At 41.2% G+C, this 23,806-nt stretch overlaps 1 long non-coding RNA gene across 3 annotated transcripts in view; it reads right to left on the bottom strand.

Annotated features, from left to right (window-relative positions):
* The window catches only part of LOC122173766 (uncharacterized), an 87,249-nt gene extending 67,352 nt beyond the window's left edge, over positions 1-19,897 (bottom strand). For all 3 annotated transcript variants that reach the window (XR_006174540.2, XR_010589865.1, XR_010589866.1), the window contains exons 1-2: positions 19,840-19,897; positions 18,219-18,296 (exon numbers count right to left, since the gene is read on the bottom strand). This is a non-coding gene — a long non-coding RNA (uncharacterized LOC122173766). The remainder of the gene's footprint in view (positions 1-18,218; positions 18,297-19,839) is intronic.
* Between the last annotated feature and the right edge of the window lie 3,909 nt (positions 19,898-23,806).

Genomic DNA, 23,806 nt, shown 5'->3' with positions numbered 1-23,806 from the left:
GTTCTTACAATAAAGTTAGAGCATAAAAGAAGAGGCCTGCAGACATGTCAAGCCATAGTCACATTTCAGGTTTAATTTTATATTAGAAATTCAAGGGTTCTGGGGTGGAATTGCCCTTTACCTTCAGAGCAAAAAGTTTGCCACTCCCTTTGTAGCACTAGGGTAGTAACCTTTACTGTTTTTGTAGATGGACTATTTTCTATTTTACAAGGAGTGACAGAGTCACAGAAGAGAATGCTGGAAATTCTCAAAGACTATTCACCTTTGCAGTATTACAAAATCCTTACAGAAGCAATAATGTTTTCCACAATGAAGACCTGGCAAAATATATTTTGGGCTGCCTTCATAAGAGGTCCTGAGCAACCTTTCAGTGGCCAAGACAGTGAATGGCAGTTGTCCAGGCAATGAGCATGTCGTCTGAGATACTTGTCACTTTGCAGGATCAAGTCCCTAGTAAGGATCAGCACGACTTCTGCTGGACTCTGTCTTGTTTGACTGGTGGTTTAATGGTTAAAGTACGACTCCTGAAAGCAAATTTGCACCAACCCCACTAAATTTTGGATACGTGTAGAATTCAGTCCCAAATCCAAATTCAGATTTCATAGCTGGTATATGCCTCTGCAATGGATCAAACCAAACCCCTGGCTCAAAACCCCTTGAGGAGTTAAAAATGTAGATCTGAATTCTATGGTTCATGCTCATTTATCTTAGTGATGTGGACAGAAGTCCACTAAAATATAGCCTGACACTACATGAAGTACGTTTCACTTCTAAGACAAAACTAAACCCAGGATTCTGGCCTAATGATAAGTATGCAGAAACACTCATTAAGTGCTAGCAAGCCTAGGTGTTTTTTCATAGGCCAATAATGTAAGAGCAGCTCCTAGCAAAGCACTTACACAAACAAGTTGATTTGACTCAGTGAACTTTGGGCTTTGAAATGAACAGCAATGTAAATAAAAGGGCAGGAGAGAAATGGAGAGACACACAGGCAGACATAAAAGAAAGAAAGAAAGAAAGAAAGAAAGAAAGAAAGAAAGAAAGAAAGAAAGAAAGAAAGAAAGAAAGAAAGAAAGAAAGCTTTCATGTTCTTTCTTGCAGCCAGCTTTCCTGTAAACAGTACAGTAACCTAGTTTCTAAGGATGCATGACTAGAATCTACTGAACAGTGCAGGTGTCAGAGCCACCTGCATATCTCTGGCCCCACTCTAGCCTTGGAAGTCTCAAAAATAAGTCAAAGTGTGACTTTAGGGTGCTGCACTGTCAATTTTCATTTGTGTTTGTCCAAAAGAATTTAATATAATCTCAGGTGATTGGCAGCTGCCATGAATGACTGCCTGGAAGCCAGATTGTAGGGGTTGATCATAGTTTCTCCCAGTCATACTCCCTTGGCAAGGACTGTAATGTCAGTGTATCCTTGCCTTCTACTTAGATGCCTCAGATGACCATCCATATCTTGCTGCATGCGTAGTGCAATAGTTATGCTAACTGCTAATGCCAAAATTAAGTGGCCAGTAAAGTCAATTGCTTGTGGGGGAAAATAGATCTAACAGAGATATTGGGGCGGAGGAGAGAGAAGAGAGAGATTAGGGACTTCCAACTAGTGACAACTTCAAGATAACTTCAAACAGTTCAAATAAGCACTGACAAGTTCAGATGCTTATCCAGACATTTCCAAATATTCTTGGTGTTAAAACTGAACTGGAAATTGGGTTGGTTTTTAGATTATCTGATCTTATTCACTTTTCCCCACTTCCCTGTTGACTGATTGCAAAAATGACCATAGTGAGAATTAGTTCACAGTGAGCCAGCTTCCTGCTGCACCAGCGTGGTCCACATTGCCCCAGACACAGGAAATGTCACTAATGATTTGTTTCCTTGGTAGCACTTCTGCGTGTAAAATATATATTGGTTTAATAGTCCACACAGATCTCTTCATGAGGTGAGAAGTGACAACTTGTAAGTTCCCCTTTTGTGTGACAGCTTTAGATTATGAAAATTAAAAGTCAACTCTCTGCACAGCTACCTTTAATTATGCATTGAGGTGCCTGTGGTCTGAGCTGGTTTTCCATTTTAATGGTTTGGGCTGTCACTTGAAAGGGGAAAATCATAATCCTGGAGAGACCTTCATGGCTCATGCGACAAAGCAGAAAGGAGAGAAGAGCTCCGTGTTCCTGAATTGTATTATTCAAAATGGGACAGAAAATGTGCCCTAGCCCTAACCTCCCCTTCCATCCCCTTGCTTGACTGACTCAAATCTTGTGTGTGGATCTGGTGCAGAGCACAGCCTCTGCTCTCCAGATATTCCCTCCTGTGAGCAAGTAGACAAGGAGAGGGCGGAGATGGGCAAGGTATGGCTGGAACCTTGGCTCAGCTTCTGCCCTACAACTCGCTTGCCAGGCATGAGGCGGAAACTAGGCTGCACCCTCTCCAGGCCTGCCGTGACTTACTTTCTCACCCAGGAGCAAGAGGGGAGCAGGGGAGGAACTATGACTGAGTCAAGGAACTGCGAGTCACGGCTTCTTCTCTCAGCTGTCCCTTGGCTGAAATTGCTTTATGCTGCCCCCTATTCAGAGCTGAACCTAATGGCTCCATCTAGTCCTGTATTATAACTATAGGCCTAATATTGCAAGGTGCTAACCACTTCCTGAGAGATACTGAGTGCCCTCCAATTCTCACCCAAGTCAATGGAAGATGAAGAAACTCAGCACCTTGCAGGGTTTGGCCTTATTACTACCAAGTTTTCTTGAGGGTATATTGCTATAATTTGTGGAGCAAATTTTCCCCTTTAGCAACAATAGAATATCTCATCTGATGTTTTACAGGTTGATAATTGGAATCTTTAATAAATATATAATCTACTTCCCTCTACACTGGGTGCTTTGGTATTTTATTGGTAGCTTAGGTGAAGCACATTCCAATGTCCTGCTTTACAGGACATGTAACCAAAGCATTTTCCCTAGATGAATGCATTAATCTGCCTTGAAAATACTATATTTATGAATTAAATGAAACCTAACAAAGTGTTCTTGTTCTCTCCATACTTTACTTCAGGGCCTTACTGCATGAGGTTGATATACCTGCAATAATTATTATGACAATGAGAACAGAACATACTGTACAAGTGAAACACGTGGAAAATGTTTTTCATAATATATATATTTTTAAAACGACCTTCCAAACTTTACCCTAAATTGCCATTAGCTATACTTCCTACTAGAGATATATATTCACTCACTTTTTGTGTGATCAAGGTGTACTGGTGCAAATGACCTTCCCTGCATATATTCAGATACCCTGATTGTTACAGGACATCAAAGGCTGAACAAAAACAAAGCCTGATTTAAAGAGCATTCAATGTTTGAGAGGAATGTTTTACATCTTTCACCTGGGTACATCAGCGTCAAGCTAATGACCTTGAGTTACAAGAAGGATGCTGTGGAGAATGGAAAGAAAGAAAGAAACCTATATAGTGTAACAGCTTTGGATACTTTGTTTTTTCCAACTCATGCTGAAAGCATACAATAGTGTCCAATTCCTCCATAAAGATTAGAAGAGGCTAGGGACAATACTAAAAGAAAAATATATAATACTTTTATTAGATGATTGGTAGAAGAAAAGAGGCTGTTATAAAAGCGAAGTTCAGTTTAGACAGAAACTATATGGATAATTTTCAGTGGAGTTATTTTAAAAACTAATCTTGCACTTTTGCCTTGTTAGTACTTCCCTTTATGCCATTTGGTGTCACAAGCTAATGATAATCCATTTGCCTATGAAAACAAGAGCTCACAGCTCTAAACAGGGAAATTAAAGCTAGACTCCGTGGTCAATTGCACCAGTACAACCCAAGGATCTTGAATGGAGGTGCACAGCAATAATTGAGGAGCGGTTCAAGTCAAGAGGTTTGATTCAGCCTTTGATAGACATAGGGTATATCTACACTGGAATAAAAGACCCGCAGCACGGCCATAGCAAACTTCGGTGTAGACATTTGAGCTCTGGCTGGAGTCCAAGCTCTGGGACCCTGTGATGAGAGAGAGACCCAGAGCCCGGACTTCAGCCCAATTTTGAAAATCTACACATCAATTTTACAGCCCCACAGCCCCAAGTCAGCTGACCCAAGCCAGCCATGGGTGTTTAATTGCTGTTTTGACATAGCCATAGGTAGCAGACTCTAACTTCAGATCCAAGGCAAACATCATCTGGAAGATTGCACAGAGTAGTGTCCCCTAACATCATGCTGGATCAATAGGTCAGTACAGACTTGTAGTGAAAAGTGCCACCTGCTGAAAAACCAACACCATTTCCATAGAATTCATATGGAAGAATGTGAACAATTAACTTTTCTTTTGTGGCCTGTGCAAGCCTGTGGCAGGGTGGACTAGGTCTGGAGACCCCCTGCTGGAGGCTTCATGGCCCTGCGTCACCCTGCCCCAGAATAGAGTGGAGAGAGGTCCTCCCGACAGCCTAGAGTGGCTGCAAAGGAGTGGCCAATCAGAGGGGCCGATGGAGCAGCCAATCCAGGGCCAGAAGGGCCCTATATAAGACAAGCAGCAGAACAAAGAGTTGCAGTTGCTGTGTGGAGCTTGATGAGGGAGGACTGGGTGCTTGGCTGGCTAAATGAGCAGTAGCTGATGGGCAGCTCACTGCAGAGAGCTCACCAGGCAGAACTGAGCCCAGGGAATGCTGCCAAAGACCAGGTGCCTGACTGGCTGGATAGAGATGGGGGAGGCCCATGAAAAGATCAGTGCAGGCAGGCTGAGTCCAGGGGACTGAGCCCAGATCTGGCCAGACCAGGCGCAGGTACTAAGATGGGCCTTGGTGGTCTGGTTGCAGACTGAGCCCAGGGAGGGCTGCTGAAAAGGACACCAGCTGAGGGTACCAAGATGGACCCCAGCTGGGTGGTTGAAGGAGGCAATGCCTCAGGGAAGAAGCCTTAGAGTTTGTCCCCATACCAGGGCCAAGAAAGAACTTGGACTGTATACCCCGGAAGGGCAGAAAGTGTGCACGACTTGGCCGGAGGGCTGAGCTGCCGAAGACCAGCCAAGAGAACCATCAGCGGGGGAGGTTGCTCGCGAGAGGCGGGTGCCATCCTGATATAAGAACTAAAACCCAAAACAGGCTCACACCCAACAAACCAAAGGGGGCTGCCCGTGAGAGGTGGGTTGCCCTCTCCACCGCCATGAAAAGAACTGTGTTTTCAGCCAGAGAAAAGGGGTGCCCTTGAGAGGAGGGGTTCTCTGTTACGGAGTCATAAAAGTTCATCCCATATTTTTCAAATTATTCAGAAATCATTTGAATAAGTAGGGATCTCTGCAATATTAGATCAAAAAGTATCACCTATACTCATAACTGATTTAGGTACTCTTTTAGGTGGGAAACTGGGAACAGTAAAGAATTTCAGATCCAGATCTGAACTATGTATTTTTGGCTTCTCTCTACTCACAATCCACCTCTAAAAACTTCATTATGTATAGATTCATAGTCTTTCCATATTTAAAGATAAAAGTAAGTCGCTTAAAGATTAAGGCTAATTTTTACACACATACGTCAAACATTGAAGGAGTTTCATACATGCTCTGTATTTGAGAAAAAAAAGAGGATGTCGTCCTGCCATGAGTGCAGGGGAATAGACTAGATGACCTCTCAAAGTCCTTTCCAGTCCTACAATTCTATGATTCATACTATATAATAGCAGTCTTTCCATTCCACTTGTATCTCAGGAAGTTGTTAATGAGGAGGTCCAAAAATCTTGCCACCAAGAGTTTTAAAGGAGCTGGCTAAGGATCTCACTGGACCATTAATGTTGATTTTCAATAAGTTTTAGAACACTGGGGAAGTTCCAGAAGACTGGAAGAAAGCTAAGATTGAGTCAATATTTAAAAAGGGTAAATGGGTTGACGTGGGTAATAATAGACCTGTCAGTCTGACATTGATCCCAAGCAGGATAATGGAGCGGCTGATATAGGACTTCATTAATAAAGAATTATAGGAGGGTAATATAGTTAATGATATTCAACATAGGTTTATGGAAAATAGATCATCTCAAATTAATTTGCTATTTTTACAAGTTTGGCTGATAAAAGTATTAGTGTTGACCTAATATACTTAGACTTCTGTATGGTAGTTGATTTGGTACCAGATGGCATTTTGATTTAAAAAGCTAGAATGATGTAAAATTAACTTGGCACACATTAAATGTGTTAAAAACTGGCTAATTGATAGGTCTCAAAATGTAACTGTAAAATGGGGAATTGTCATCAAGAGGGTATGTTTCCAGTGGGAATACTATTGTTCCAAATATATTTTAAAAACTCTTTCTTATTGTCCTTCACTCGGCTGGCAATGAATTTTTCCTTGTGTACCTTTGCTTCACTTATCAATTTTCTACAATCCCTAACTTCTGATTTATATTCATTACTATCAATGTCGCCCTTTCTTCTATTTATTATAAATTTTAATTATTTTTATAGCTGCTCTAACTTCCCCTATAAAGCAGTTTGTTGTTTTTTTAACCAATATGGACTTCTTCTCAATTGTGGCTTTGGGGGCATCTAGTAAAGTGCTCTTAAACAATTCCCAATCATCATTTTTCTGATTAAATTCTTCTCCCATCTGAATTGGCTCATAATTGTTTTCAACACTGTGAAATTGGCCCAATTTTTGGTCTGGACTTTATTCTGCTTGCACATTATAAATGTGATCCAGTCATGATCATTTGTATCTAAGCCACCATTAATTTCAGTTTTATAGCCAGTTCTTCTTTTTCTGTTAAGACATGGTTTAATAAAGAATTTCCCCATGTTGGCTGCAGCACTGAGTTAGAAAGTTATCATCTAAGATATTTAGAAATTTCAGAATGTTTTTGTACTAGCAGCATTAGACCTCTAGCATGAGTCACACAAATTGAAGTCCTCCATGATCACACATGTGGGTTTTTTTTCCCCCAAAACATTATAGATTCTTTACATTTTGTTTTCATTTACTCTAACTGGATATAGAAGCTGTTCATCTGTTGCATCTTATTTCAATAGAAATAATTTGTGGTGAATTAAATAAAATTTATAATCTTGAAATTTGTTTGGAATTTTCTTGTGCATAATATATGAACACACATTACCATTCTGGATTTGTGTATTTATTATGCACTCTAATAAAATCCACTTTTTGTAATTGAAAATACTCCTAGAATCTGCAGTTTCCAAAGCCCATTTGTTTGTTGTGTTTACCTAACTTGTAAAACGGTTGTTAATTTAGTCACAGAAAAAAACAATGCATTATTAAAAATATTGAGTGCTGTCTTGGGTGAATAACTCAAGACTCTGTGTAGCCTGGGATGAATGCAAATTAAGCCACTCAGCACCATGAAAGGGTTGCTTCTACTCCATATGCTGTATCAGGGTAGGAAAAGGGCTGATAAAGAATGGATGAATAGGCAGAACAAATAATTTGTCATACAAGTTCCTCTTAGCAGCAGAGAGTAATTAATTTAGATAAATTATATCAAGTGTCCTGTGTTTAATATGAGAATTTCATTAAAGTAATAAAGCTTTGATTAACTTCCCCTCTTATGTGGATGCTCTGCAGGAGAAAATCAGCACTTTTATTACCCTTTCCTTTTCACCGTTATTTTACTTGGTTCACAATCCTTGGCCCAGAGTAATGATCCAATGGTCCCTTCTGACAACATGATTTTGTATTATTGTTAATATGATAATTTGCATAGCACCATGGGGTGCCTGGCAGTTCACAAGCCAGTAAAGTCCCTGTCCCAAAGAATGTAAAAAACTAAGGCTCTAATCCTGCAAAGGTTTATTCCTCTGCTTAACCTTAAACCCATGTGTGCCCATTGTGATGTCAGATTACTCACACACTTAAAATTAAGCATGTATATTCTTGGCAGAATGATAGTCTTAGTAATGTGTTATGTGTGCTACCCCTTAAATAGGACAGATTGTGTAAACACAATCTCACCCATTTATTGTGTGATGCTTTCTCCTCTTAAGTCCACTGGACTGTTGTAATTTCTCTTGACTGTGAGAAAAGAAAATTCTTGTCAGTAGCAACAATATGGACTCAGACAACCTTTCAGACTTTGCTAGGAAGAGGGATCACGATAGAGGAATAAATATTAAGCACTTGCTTAAGTGTTGTGAATCTGCTGAGAACTTTAAAATGGTAATTCAACAACAAAAATAGTGGGGGGAAGTGATTTAATAAACTAGATAACACCGAGCACCATAAAAACTAGGTTATTTTGATTGACACTTTCAATTCCAGCATGATGTTAGCAGCCAATCTTCTCTCAAACTCTTGCAGGTTAAAAATTACTGCATCACACTGCTTGAAAGCTAAGATCACACACTTTCAGGTGACTCCTAGCTAACAGTTCATAAGAGAGTAGATCCTGAATGATGTGTGTTGTGGGGTGGTGAGGGAAGCGTAACCAAAATATTATTTTAAAGCGTGATATTTTGTGAACATTCAAAGCTAGAAAAATCTACTTTTCATTACTGGGAAGCTAGGATTTCTTAATTCACAGGGCTGTATAGCATTAATTTCTTTGCTTGGTCAGACATTGAAATAGTCACTGATCTTAGACCAGGAAGAAATCACAATAGACTATATAGGTCATTTAGTAGATATTATGGAGGTTTTTAGCATCACAAGCACCTCTCAAAATAATGTGCTAAATCTTTTTCTAACAAAAGCAGCATAACAACCTGTGGCTGAATGCAGATTCAAATGGATGAAAGTTTACTGGAAAGAGGCACAGGATACCACTACTATGTATATCCCAAGTAAGTTACTGAACTGAAGGCAAATCTGCAAGTGCTCACTTTTTCATTAACTTTTCTTCCTGTAAATCAACTCATTTACCTACAACCTGACATGTCAGGGAAATACTTTCTTCATAGTCCAGTTAAATTCTCACTTTGTATCTTTTCATCGGACCCTTTTGTAGCAGGTTGGTGGTTATGTATTCCAGGTGAGAGTCAAGCCTTGTTTGTCCGGCAATGCCAGAGTGAATGCCACCATCTCTAAATGTGCCACAGTACAACAGCAGCTAATTCATTATTATTTGACTGAAAAGAAAAATGTTCTATAACTGGAGTGCATTGGATATTAAATATTGACTTTTCCCTGAGCCTAGCAAGAGCCACATTGCATTTGCGTCCAGGCTTTAAAATTAAAGTTGAAATCTCTACAGAGTTGCCTTTAGACTTCTAAGTAGGAATGATTATTGTTTTTAATTTTAGAAAAGGAGTGTGACTTGCATGTCCGTTGAATTACCACTACTCAAAGTTCACCTCAATCACTTTGAATTATTGTAACCCAAGCTAGATTAAAAAAAAGACACAGCATCCAAACTTAGCTGGTATTTTCTGTTTAAGGATTAATGTTCTGATGACTATTATAAAATTATAGGCTCTACAGACTTTCCCTGGGAGTTCAATCGAATGAAGAGTCAAAGAACAGAAAACAACTTACCAGTTTGGGCTCTGCGGACAACGCATATTTGTGAAAGAGATAACTAAGATTAAAAGGCAAGCCTGATCAAGACAGACCAATGGTGGTCCTTTGGCTATAAACAAACAAAACTATCACAAAATAAAAATATATAAAACTTCTTTTAACATCATATTTAATGAAAATGTATGCGGTAGACCTCAGTGGTAACACCTTCTCTTAGAGTAAAAATATTAATCTTTCGCAACATGTAGCAGAGTCACTGCAAGGCCCTTTTGGCTCCAGCCCCTGTTGTGCTGACAAAGTCACTCAGAGACCCTGGGGTTCAGTAACCACTGGTGCCGTTTATTCACAAGTTGTGCTCCCACCACCTTTTCACCATACATCGCTTGGGTTCTAGTGTCTGCAGCCAGGAGGGAAGAGCTATCACTCTGCTTCCACTCCCTCCCTCCTCTTTTATATAGCCCCAGGCTAATTGGGTAGGTAGCTGTCTCCCATTCCCCAATTCGGCACAGGTTTTCTCTAGCTAGCTCCAATTTACTTCCCTTAATGGGAGCTGGCGACACAGAGTGCCTCTTCCCCTTGTCCAACCGCCACGTTTGCCCATCCGCATCCTCTTCTACCTCTACTGGATGGGGCCCTATGAAGGAGCTCTTCCTCGTTGTGCCAGGTCTTCCTTCTGGGGTTTAGCCATACCTCACCCGCAAAAACCACATTGCATGGAGGGTGGATGCCCCCATAGCTCTGCCACCACCCACAGGTCCTCACACCATTCACACCCCTGGGTGTGTCCCCCTTCCTTTTCTCCCTTTGTCTCCGACAGTGGTTCAGGGTTGATCCTAGGTCTCCCCTGGGCACCCAGGACTTCAAGTTCCCCAAACCCATCAAACGGGGTCTGGGTCTTGTCTTCCAGGGGTCCCCTTCCAGGGAGTTGCTTTGGGCCCTTCAATCCTGGGGCAGATACCTCTTCTATCCTTTCCTTCTCCTGTCCTTCCTGACTCGGGCTCTGATGTCTAGAGTTTTCTACTTCGGAGATCCCTTCCATGGGGTGGTCTACCCCTTTTCTTACTGTGGGCTTCCTCCCCCGACTTCCTTTCCCTCTTGGGCAGAGGTCCCAGTCAGTGCCCACCACCACAGGGTATGGGAGGCCCTCTACTACCCAGACCTGTTTCTAGTGGAACCTGCCCCGGACCTCGAGAGGCACCTGGGCCATTGGGCACTGCCTCTCATCCCCATGGATGCATTCCAGATTCACTTTGGCACCGGGAATCATCCATCGCAACTTTACCAGCCCCCTCCTTACAAGAGAGCAGGCTGAGACCATGTCCATTAGACCCCACTGGGGTCTCCTCTCCACCGTCATGGGAATGGTGGACAGTTTCCGCTCCTTCCTCTGCCCTCCAGAGTTGGTCCACCCACAAAACTCTGCGAAACCACATTCCATGTCCAGGCAGTCCCCCTTTCTATGTCCCAGTTGCCCATACTGCCAGCAGATGAGAAGCCTGCTTCCAGTGGGCTCCGTGGTTGTTCTCCTGTCTTTTCTCTGGACCCTTCCTGGTCAGGGGTTCCCTGGCTTTTCTCCCAGTTTCTTCTTCCTTATATGGGCATCCGTCCTTCCTGAGAAAGTCCGTCTCTGCATACTCCTCCGTCAGTTTTACCGCTGCCTCTACCATGCTCGGTTGGTGCTGTCTCACCCATAACCTCATGTTCTCGTGGAGGCCACGTAAAAACCATTCTGGGACAAACGCATCCATGATCTCCCCCACAGTCTGGGCATCAGGTCTCAGCCATCAGGTGGCCTGTCCATTAACTTCTGGGCAAACGAACAGGGCCACAAACCCCCTGTCCACCTTGCCACCCAGAACCTCTGGCAGTACTTCTTGGTGGACAGCCCCACCCAATCTAGGATGACAGTCTTTACCACCTCATAACTTCTGGCCTGTTCTTTACTCAGGGCCATATAGGCTGCTTGGGCTGTGCCAGCCAGGTACGGAGCCAGCTGCAGGGCCCAAGTTGTTCTATCTCATCCTGCCTCTGTGGCTACCTGCTCAAAAGTGCCTAGGAAGGCATCGGGGTCATCTGCAGGGCCCATCTTACAAAGTTCCAAGCCCAGCACCTGAATGCCATCCCCACCGTAGGACTCACCATCTTCAGGAGCAGCTGCTGTTGTATGCTGGCCTGCTCTCATATAAAGTCTTGCATGCTCTTCTGCTGCTCAGCTTGCCAGCTAAGCAAGGCCTGTCTCTTCAGCTGGTGGGACTGCTGAAAGGTTTGCATAGCCTTTTGTACCTCTTCCTGCTGTTTTACCAACCATTAGGATGATCAGAGGAATGGAAAACCTGTCGTATGAAAGGAGACTAGAGGAGCTTGGGTTGTTTAGTCTGACAAAGCGAAGGCTGAGAGGGGATATGATTGCTATCTTTAAATATATTAGAGGGATTAATACAAGGGAGGGAGAAGAATTATTCCAGCTTAGTACTAACGTGGATACGAGAACAAATGGATATAAACTTGCCGTGGGGAAGTTCAGGCTAGAAATTAGACGAAGGTTTCTGACCGTCAGAGGGGTGAAATATTGGAACGGCCTTCCGAGGGAAACGGTGGGGGCGAGGGACCTGTCTGGTTTTAAGATTAAGTTAGATAAGTTTATGGAGGGAATGGTTTAATGGTAAAACATAGTAGTCAAGGAAAACCAAGCAATGGTAGGTAAATAGCATAATGGCTAAAAGGGGTCAGGATGGAGACTCTTGCCTATATGCTCGGGGTCTTACTGATCGCCATATTTGGGGTCGGGAAGGAATTTTCCTCCAGGGCAGATTGGCTGAGCCTCTGGAGGTTTTTCGCCTTCCTCCGCAGCATGGGGCAGGGATCTCTAGCAGGAGGGTCTCTGCCGATTGAAGTCACTAATAACAGGATTGGGGACTTCAGCAGCAGAGTCCAGGGAAGGGGTGGGAACGGTTTTATGGCCTGCAGCATGCAGGGGGTCAGACCAGATGATCATAATGGTCCCTTCTGACCTTAAAGTCTATGAGTCTATGAGTCTATGAGTCATTGCAGGGTCTCCTCCATCTTCAGGCTGCCAAACTCTTGCTCTGGCACAAGATCCCAGACAAGCCCCCACGTGTAGGAGGGTTGCTGCAGGGCCCTCTTACAGGGCCGGCCCACAACATTTTGGCACCTGAGACAGGGAGCTCAAATGATGCCCCCATGCCCCCTCGCTTGGGCCAAAACTTTGAAAGGTCTCAATTCTGCCTTCTTCCTGTTCTACTCCTCTCATGGTACTGCTCTGCTACCTACCCCAATAAAGGAGAACTAACAACTTAAAATGCCTTGTTCAAAAATTAACTTTTAAATGTCTGAACAGCAAATGTAACTTTTCTTGTCTGCATAGTAAACACAGACATTTTTATCTGTTTGAATAATCAAAGTGATGCTTTCCGTGCCTTCTTGGTTGCAAAGATTTGAACTGCTTCCTGCTGAAGGTCCACACTCTGGGCCAGCTCATGCTCTATTGAGATGGCTGCAAGGGCGACCAGCCTCTCCTGTGTCATTGTGGAGCGTAGATGTGTTTTTATTAACTGCAGCTTGGAGAAGCTGCATTCTCCTCTGGCAACTGTTACAGGAAGTGTTAAAAGTATGTGCAGAGCAACAAAAGCATTTGGAAATATATATATATTTGTGTACATATATTCCAGAACAGCCTTTGGAGTTGATCCTGCTAAAATGTATCTTGAAAGGGCTTTCAGTTCATCACCTAAATCAGTTGCATCAATATCATGCATGTCATCATGTGTCAACACTGTCTCTAGTGCCCTGCATTGCTGGCATCTTCAGGTATAGTGAGGAGTTTTGGAATATCATACAACATCCCAAATATACTGCTGTGTTCATTGAGCTGCATTAAACGTTCTTCAACTGACTGCATTGCACAATCTAGCACCTGGTTAAAGAATTCAACTTGGAATTGTTGTTTGGGGTCTCTTATGGGATTATCCCGTGCCTCATAATCAAAATGTCTTCTTCTTCAGTGACTCTTGTATTCTTGAATGGGTGGGAAAATAGCTTTAGTGTGAAGTTTCTCTGCCAACTTCTGTGCATTCTTCCAAACATTTTGAAATCCCTCATCTGACCGGTAAGACTGTAGGTATGACTTTGCTTTCTCCAGTTGTTCCATTGCTCCAGATATATCAAGGTCAACACCTTGGAATCTCTTGCTTACAACATTTATTTCAAACAGTATGTCATGCCACAACACTAAGCCACACAGAAATTTGAAGTTATGTATGTTTCTGGTGATTCCATTTCCCTCTGCCACTGTTCTCCGATGAACAGTTCCTGTCATAGCATTATCCTCCATAATGGCAACTATGGCATCATCTATCTTCCCAATTTGGTGTTTGATAGACTTTATTGCCTCTACTCGACTTTCCCATCGTGTGGCACTCAGTGGTTTCAGTGTCAGAGAGGATGTTCCCAGATGTTGCTTCAAAATTTGCCATCAATGAGTTGATGCAGAGAAAAAATACATAGATTCTTTGAATTACATTAAAAAATTCAGCAGCCTCACTAGAAGCTGAAGCTGCATCACTGACCACCAAGTTCAATGAATGAGAACTCAATGGGACAAAAAAAGCTCGAGGGTTTAACTCTCGGATCTGTGTCTGCACTCCTCTGTTCTTTCTTCTCATGTTGGCACCATTATCGTAGCCCTGACCTCTCACGTCAGCTATCGCAATTCCCGTATCTTCCAGCTTTTTAAGAAGCACATTTGTTATACCAGCTCCTGTAGTATCATCAATGTCAATAAATTCTAGAAAATGCTCTCTGAGAGTCACCATTGCAGGGACATTTTCACCAGGTTCTGTTGTTGTTACAAAATGCACCATTAAAATCATTTGTTCCATATGGCTGATGTCAGGGGTGCAGTCCAGAATAACAGAGTAATATCCTGTTGACTTCAGATCTAACACAATCTTCTGTTTGACTTTTGTTGCCTGTAACTGTATGATCTCATTTTGAATTGTTTTTCCAAGGTAGTAGTGTGTGTATATTTCTTGGGTGGTGACTCTTCTTAGATGATCCTGGACTACAGCATCAAACTCAGCCATCAGCTCCACAATTTTAAGGATGTTTCCATTGTTTGGCACATACAGCTGATCTGAAGTTCCATGCAGTGCTAGGTTTTGGGTAGCAAGCAATCTCACAATGGCAATGAGCCTTTTCAGAACATTTTGCAAGTAAAGAGACTCTGATGCAATCTTCTCTTGATGCTGATCATCTACGGTGGCCTTTAACCTTAGTTTCATCTCAAGCTTTTTCCACCTATGGAATGTTCTCTGGTGATTGCTGCCTTCTCATGCCAGATTTCTAACCAGATTTTTCCAGTCCTTTGTTCCTGTAGAACCTAATGTGGCTGGAACATTAGACTGGAAGACTTTGCAACAAAAACACTATGCAGCATTCTGGGTTTTTGAGTACATAAGCCATGGCCTCTCCACTTTGTCACCACTGGGGATTTCACACCAGTAATGTGTTGGATGGAAACTTCTATTTTCATTGTCTTTGGGGAACATGAACTTTTTCACTTGCTGTGGCCCATGCAGTACAAGGAAGTCCCTCAGGCTACTGGGTCCACAGTCCTGGATCATCTAGACTTAAGGAACTAAACTCAGCAGCAGCTGTTTCTTGCGCCTCCACCACACTCTTCTCTGATCTACACTTTTCTTCAGGAATATGCATGGTTACATCCATTTGAGATGGAGATATGGATGCTGCAGTAGCTGCCAGGTCACCAGCACTCTGACTAACTGGAAGATCAGGCATCTCCTCACCACTCACATCCTCACTGGGGCCAGAAAGCTCACCGTGAACATTTGTGTCTATGTATCTCAGGAGAGCTCCTTCCTGCTTAGATAGAAAAGCTTCCTTTGCTTTCTTTCTTTTTCTGAATGCTGCCCCCGAGGGGCATTTTCTTTTTTCACTCAGGACTGCTGTTCTGTGCCAGCTATAGTGGCTCTTAACACTCAATTGAAGGGGACAAATAAGCAGGCTGGTAGCAGGGCCTGAGTGAGGGAAGATATCAGCGTCTTAAGGGCCTAACTGGCTCCTACTACTTCAGTTGATTGCCTGTTTTCCTCAAGTGGGTTCAGGAAAGCAGCAGGAAACAGGAAGCTCCCTGAGAAGCTGGTGTTAATCAGTCCAGGCTCCTGGGCGTGCTAGAGAGGTACATAAGAGGCTCCTCCTCTTCTCTCTCTCTCTTTCTCCGCAGATCCTGCTGCTTTCTGTTATTCCCTCTCACCTTTTCTCCTGCCTGCCTGTTATCTCTCTTGTGCCCTCCTTCCTCCAGCACAGCACTCCACCATCTCTGTGCATCTAGAGTAGAGAGAATACATATGCACCAGCAGCAGACAATTTTCTACACTCAGGGACCTAGTGGTGCCCCCCGACAGTCTGGCACCTGAGGCGGCCGCCTCAGTTCGCCTCATGGTAAGGCCAGCCCTGCCCTCTTAGCTCCTGCCCCCGCTGTGCTGACAAAGTCACTCTGAGACCCTGGGGTTCAGTAACCACTGGTGCCATTTATTTACAGGTTGTGCTCCCACCACCTTTTCACCATACACCTCTTGGGTTCTAGTGTCTGCAGCCAGGAGGGAAGAGCTATCACTCTGCTTCCACTCCCTCACTCCTCTGCTTTTTTATAGTCCCAGGCTAATTGGTGGGCAGCTGTCTCAAATTCCCCAATTAGGCACAGGTTTTCTCTAGCCAGCTCCAATTTACTTCCCTTAATGGGAGTTGGCGTGATAAAGAGCTGAGTCAGCAGTTCTTGCCCAGCACCATCACCGTCACTACAAGAAACTAAGACTAATTTCCTAACTGTGGGATTTCCACTAGGCCTGTGGTGCATTAACAGAGAGGAATCAGTGATATTTGTACAGTTGCCATTAACTTTGTGGCAAACTCTAGCTACTCTTTGCAACTAGCTCTTCTTAGAGAGGAATACAATTCACCAAACCTCCCATCCCCACCATCAGCCTGTAATCAAAAAGTTATTAACAAAGATATTATTTGGTTGCATGAGCCTAATATAGTTATCAGATTTATAGAAATGCTAATGCGGGCACTTAGCCATAAGCTGTAGGCACTTAAAATGACAAAACTTAAAATTACTGTGCAGCAGTACAATTTAAGATGATCCAACACCAGTTAGCCAGGCATCTTAAAAAACTCAATTTTCCCTCCTCATATGCTCCCCACAATTTACACCCTTAACAGCTCAGCATCCCATCTTTACATTTCCCCCAAACTCCTCATTTTAAAATGTCTGGGGGAAAAAGACATGCAATATACCCTGAAGGTCATCAGATATGGGCTATTTTAGGCTAAGTCAAATGAACACACTCTTACGTTAACCCAAAGGCTTTATTTAGCTTAAAACCAATATTTAATAGATATAATATTCCAGAAGAGCATCACAATAATTCTTGCAGATGTGAGCAGAAATTGGACAGCAAAGCACATTCATCACTTAGCAAACTGAACTGATTTACACATTTTAACTATTTAACAAATCAATGGTTGAATTTCTAACAAATCTTAATTATGGTGTCATTACAATAGAATATATACAGAACAAAATGTCTTTCCCAACCAAATTAGCTAGCTATATTTGTTTTCCAAGCTTAAAGTCAACAGAAGCATTAGTTCTACTGTGCTGTTTTGGGAAATTTTCTCTCTTTCAGAATCAAAATGTATCAGTGCTGTCTATCTTCTGGAAAATTATAAAAAGCAGAATACATACAGCAATACGAAAGCTATATAGAGCTTTTCCCTAGCCTTTTTCTTGTGCCAGTGCTACATTACATACTCAACAAATGACTCTGGCTGCATACACATGCTTTCTCTCACATATATGTATCCTTATTTCTTAGTAACAAACTCCACATGGCAAATCTTTAGAAACAAACCACCATATTCTGCATTCAGTCCACAAATGCTCTTTCCATTAATACCACAGGGGAATCTTGCACAATAAGTGAGAAGAAAGTACGGCCCTAGGACTTGTGAGGAACTTTGAACTCATTAACTTCCACGAGCCTGCATTTTATCATCATTTTGGTGGATAAATCCTGAATCTTCTTATTCTTCTCATGCAAACCCAAATGCTGCCTGTGACCAAGGAGCTCAATGAGACTTCCTAAAAAGGGGACATTTCCTATTTTTTAATTTCATAAAGAACGTACTTGAAATAATAAAATTGATCATCAAGACGCAGCCTGGCTGGTCTTAAGGAATGAGCCTGGAGCTAAGCGTAAGCAAGTAACTGCTGAGCTATGATCCCAGTTCTGATACTCTTTGGTATATATAGTTTTGGCCAAGCAAATTCACTGCTCTGTGTTTGACAGCAGGTATCTATGAAAATTATCTGTATGTATTTTACTGTAAGTACTTGAGAAAAAGATATACATAATTCCACTGTCAGAGAATCAACTTTGAGTAAAACAATGAAAGACACCTCTCATTAAAAGCAAAAAAGTAACACCTTTCAGGAGTTTATAGGTCAAAGAATCAATAAGTTACAGCAAGCAAAAAAAATTTAGAAAGATTTTTTTTAAATGACAGAATTTTAAAATGTCAAACTCAATATCTCAAAATCCACTTTCCAGATTTACCTCAAACTCGATGGAATAATTGGATGCAGTGCCAGCATGAGCAGGTTTAAAAGAGTTTGGTTGCAGAGAGAAGACACCTTACCACAATACGTACTTGTCCACAGTCATAGAGGAAGTCAAAAAGATATAATCAGGAGTTCCCAGCCCTGTATTCACATCTCTAGACCATGCATCCAAAGAAAAATTGTGTTAACATATTTGTAAGCAAGGATGACTTTCCACTGACATATATGTATTTCAAACTTAACAAAATAACATGTTTGATTTATTGTGGAAATGCACATTAGATGCTTAGAGTTCCCTTTTGGAAAGAGACCTTTATGGGAGACCGATGCTCTTTTAAAGAATGAGAAGTGGGGAAATGTTAGTACCTTTCCTTTAGACAGTCTCAGCAAGAGGGCGTCACCTAATCTAAATGTCTCCATTGTTCAGGGCTTATAGTCAGTTCAGCAACCTTGCAACTGACACTTTCAAATCTTGTCAGAGCATCCTTTCTTCCAAGAGCATATGTCTTTAAAATTGTGAGAGAGCTAAATTTAAAGAAAATATGGTTTATCATGCTTCACTACTCTGAGGCACATCCAGAGGTTAACTACAGGGGCTGAGGAAGTCTTTCAAGAGTTCTGATAAATATTCAGAAAAAAAGGACAGATTCTTAAGCTGATAATTTGTGCAATTTTTGTTGTTGTTCAATCATTACTAACAATGCATTTGTTGTGATTGATTACATATTTAAAGAAATCTTTTAAATAATTTAAATTATTACTTCATGTCATCTCATTCTGAGATTAAAGGTGTTTTTTTAAAAATATTTAATACTTTGGTGACTATTGTGTCTTGTATCAAGAAATATTTTCATTGTCTCCATTGGTGTCCACTCTTTTCCCTGGCACAGTGCCCTGTAGTGGCTTTCTTCCTGGAACCTTAGAAATTAGTCAGTTCTCACATTGCATTAACCAGGGAAATAGGCAGTTACAGTGAACCCAATTCTGCCCTTAAATCTGCACGCACAATTCAAAGTGACTTCAAAAAGGTGTTGCAATGCAGGTGGAGTTAACATGATTATGGGAATGTTAATATTAACATTTCCTCACATCAGTATTTAAAAATCTAATCTCCTAGCACAAGGGGGTTTGTGACTGGGGCTTCAAGGTGCTACCACAATACAAATAATAAATAACTGCATTTAGCCATTTACCTATCTCTGGTAAAACAGAGATTCCTACAAATGGTAAAACTAAAAGGAACATTTTTATTGCCCTCTCACCTCTTCCAGTTCTTCCAGAATAGGGTAAATATAACATCAGGAATTTTTGTGCTCCCATTGTCTGTGCTATGCCTGTTCCTAGAATGAAGGCTGGAATTTTCAAGAGTAAGGTCAATGGGCATTGGACACTTAACACCCTTTGGCCCTTTTGGAAATTCTATCGTAAGTCTTCAGTGCTGCTATTTGGACACTCTCTGTAAGCAGCAGATTGACAGGGTAAATTAAAGTATCATAAATGTATTTTTAACATTTCTCTAATGTCCACACAAAAATGTGAATTGTGACATAGGCTTGTAAATTACTTGTTTGGTCTTCACTAGAGTTTGAGAGATTCTTGAAAGTGTTCAAGGATCATAACAAATTACAAACAGCAATTCTGCCCTTAAATTTGCATGCACAGTAACAAATGTAATATAAATAACAATATTGTATTGACCTTTTATTTTTCCCAAAGGTTGTAGGGGGCACAGGCCAAATCCTGGTACTTATCCCTTCAAAAATGAGAGATCAAATGAATAAGAGCATACAGTTAGAAGACAAAATGACATTTTTAAGAGTCAGGTACAAATCTAGTTTTGTCAGGACTGGTCACATGCAAGGTATTCTAGGCAACTCACTTTCTTTGCCGCTACATAAATAAATACAGATTAAAAAAATCACAGTGGAACTGAAACTCCACTTTTCCTCTTCTCTAGGGTATGATCAATTTCTCATTAAAATGCTTTTAGACAAAGGCAAAAGGGGCATATTCATCTCTCAGTAATACTGGCATAGAGCTGGAGTAACTTCATTGACTTCAGTGGAGTTATACCATTGTAAAAATGGAGTAACTGAGACCAGAGATGTTTTGCTTCAGAATATTACAAGGGGGCTTTGGGGAGGGAAAAAGCTTTTCTGAGAGATTACTCCTCATGTCAGCATTGCATTCTCTGGGTTTCCCACAGACTTGTGCCAAAGCTCTTTAATCTGGACCTGCAGCATCCCTCTGTCCTCAACCTCCAGGGCAGAGACTGACACAATTTGCTGAATTGTTCCAAAAAAGAGTGTAGTGCATTTTTGACTTGGTCGGCAGTCTATGGGGAATTTGACTGATGCCCAGTATCAAATCTCAGTGTAATTCAGGTCATCGCCTTAGTTTATAAAACATTGTATTAGAAAAACATTCTTTTCTGTGTATATTTTTTGAAGGGAAAAGCCTAATTAGGAAAAAAACAAAGCAAAGGAGATCTCTTTATCTTCCTTCGGGTTGTGGATTAGATGTTTTAAATTTAGAAACTATTAATTTGATAACAAGAGTTACCTACATGTTTTGGAATTTAAAATATAGTGATGATTTTACAGCAACTAATGTAGTTAATAAATAATGGAAAGAATTTATTAAAGAGTTATTTTAACAAAGATTTTTTGTACATTTTTTTTGCCAACTCTTTCCAAAAAGATGCAAGACTTCAGCATTGTATTCCCTGAGAATTACCAATTACTGATACCCTTTTTGTATATCTATTATGAATTTCAGCTAAAGAAAAAAAGAAAAGGGAAGGAAAGAGAAGGACAATGTGTATGAGATAAAAATATTCGGACTCATTTAAAGTAAGAGGAGCAATATGTTTTTCTCCTTCATTTTGAATGAAAAGCTTTGGCGGTAATGGGCCTTCTCTGTTGTTCTGCTGTTTAAGATACAATATTTAAGTGATAAACTAAAAGCAGACCCCAAACCTCCATACTATTACATCTGTCCCTCCACTTTGAATTTCCTGGCTTTGTAGAAACCTTTTTTTGTGGGGGAGGAGGGGGGAGATAGATCTCCATTTCTCATCACCACACCATCTGAGCGCTTCAGAAACATTAATGAGTTAATTTTACAAGTGATGGACTGAGGCAAAGAGAGATTAAGGCCAACATTTTCAAATATAGGTCTCTAAAGTTTGGCTTCTGAATGGATTCAGTGGGAGCTCAGGTTGCTCAGAACCACTAAAATTCAGGGCAAAGGCTTCTAATCAGGACCTAAATATTGATTTACATGAGAAACTTTAGGCACTTATGTTTGAAAATGTTGTCCCCACTCACTTGTCCAAGGTTACACAGGAAGCCTGAGGTAGCAATGAGAATTGAACCCAGATCCCCAGTCATATTTCTGAGTCGCAAGACCATCCTTCAACACTGCAATCGTCTTTTAAGGTATTCTGCCCCTTAATTATGGATACACATTTTGAACTTTAACTCAAGTTTCATGACGGTTTTTTCCTTGGAATGTTTTACTTTTCATAGTTAAGTATGAAACGTAACAACCATTTTTGATGAGTGGGGGATGTTTAGACTTCACCAAACACTATTGGTAGAAATCATTGAAATTTCTGATTCAAAATATTTGGGGATGTGGGAGACACGTTCTGAACAGTGACAGGTCATGATAACATATTTAATGCTTTGGTCCCATTTATTACACCATAATTATTACAACAGATTCCACAGGCAGGTAATAAAGGGGGCAAAGTTAAAATTGTGTGTTTCTGTTGAGTGAGAAGTATCCCCTTAACTCAACATTTCCTGCTTTTCTACATTTGAGTTTTCTGCAGCATTGTAATGCTAATGATAAGGGGACCTGAACTCTATATTTTCTCAAAAAGAAGAACAGGAGTACTTGTGGCACCTTAGAGACTAACAAATTTATTAGAGCATAAGCTTTCGTGGACTACAGCCCACTTCTTCGGATGCATATGCTGTAGTCCACGAAAGCTTATGCTCTAATAAATTTGTTAGTCTCTAAGGTGCCACAAGTACTCCTGTTCTTCTTTTTGCGGATACAGACTAACACGGCTGCTACTCTGAAATCTATATTTTCTATAATTTGATCATGTCTGAGGTTTTGGAATTGACCTCTCAAGTTGTGGAAAGACACCTGTTGCACAAGGCATGGTGGAGCTCCTGAATTCCTCCTAACTCCACATTAAGAAAATTTTAAACATGTTACTCTAGCACTGAGAAGGACTTAAAAAATTAACACCAAATTCTACTTTCCAATTCGACACTGGAACCTCATTGACTTTGATAATACTGGATGTATAAAAAATTAATTTGTGATTGAATGGAAAATGTTTTAGAGTGCATGAATCATTGTGCTTTTACTTTCTGTGATTGGTTCAATACAGATATAACATGGATTCCTGCTGCAATAGAAATCTTGTTTGTAGAACAAAGATAACGTGACCATAAATGCTTTTTTCCTTCATTTTCAAAAATAATTTTGCCTTCACAGCATACTATAACATCAAAGTTATGGTGCCTTTTTCAGTATAGTTGTTACTAAAACTTTCTTGTAAGGAACAACTTATATTCTTATCGTTTATACAGTTCCTTTTTTCACAAAATGCTTTACACAAATTAGATAGGGATCACTTCATTCTGTGCAGCCACCTCTGGGATGGGATGTGACAGATGTTTAAGAGCACACAGTTAAATTACATATCAGTTTAAAATGGGGAAAAAATATTTCCAGCTGAAATGGCAAGCAGGCAGAATGTAGCTACTCCCATTGGTATCTGGCCAGGATGCCAAAGTTAATGTAATAAAACAGGGGTTCTCAAACTTCATTGCACTGCAACCCCCTTCTGACAACAAAAATTACTACATGACCAAGGAGGAGGGACCGAAGCCTGAGCCTGCCCAAGCCCTGCTGCCCCATGGGAAGGGGGGTGCGAAGCTGAAGCCTGAGCCCCACCAACCAGGACTGAAGCCCAAGGTCTTCAGCTTTGGCCCCAAGTGGTGGTGCTAAGGCTTCAGCTTCGGCCCCGGGCAGTGGGGCTTTGGCTTTAGCCCTGGGCTCCAGCAAGTCTAAGCCAGCCCTGACAACCCCATTAAAATGGGGTCATGACTCACTTTGGGGTCCTGACCCACAGTTTGAGAACCACTTAATAAAAGAATGACATAAAGAAACAGAACTTTTTTATGGGTCAGGATCACAAAACATTAAATCCTCTGTCACTTGGCAGAGATCAGCAATCCGCCTACTCCTTTATTATGTGGTGGTGTCTGTATTGTGGCAGAACCTAGAGGCCCCATTGTTCTAGGCACTGTACAAACACATAATGAGACAGAGAAATTTGAAACAGGACAATATGGTGGCTTTGCACATTTTTATGTGGAGCTTCTTCCATGCATAAGGGACGGCATGGAAGAAACCACAATGATGTTGGAGATGGTTTGAAAAAGTGACTAATGGACATTCATTGCTACCATTGCTGGTAGAGTGGGAGCCAAGAGGGACTTTAAAAGTGAAGACAAGTAGTCTTATAATATTGTTATGTTTGAAGTTGTTAATACCGCCTATCGAGCATGTCTTTCATCTATAGATTAAACATAGACCAGGTAAAAGTCCATGGGTTTACCAACCATCTTTCATTCAG

This window comes from Chrysemys picta, chromosome 8 (genome assembly GCF_011386835.1).
Source record: "Chrysemys picta bellii isolate R12L10 chromosome 8, ASM1138683v2, whole genome shotgun sequence".
Classification (NCBI taxonomy): Eukaryota; Metazoa; Chordata; order Testudines; family Emydidae; genus Chrysemys; species Chrysemys picta.
Note: the sequence above shows the minus strand (reverse complement) of the source record. Positions and strands in the feature narration are given on the sequence as shown.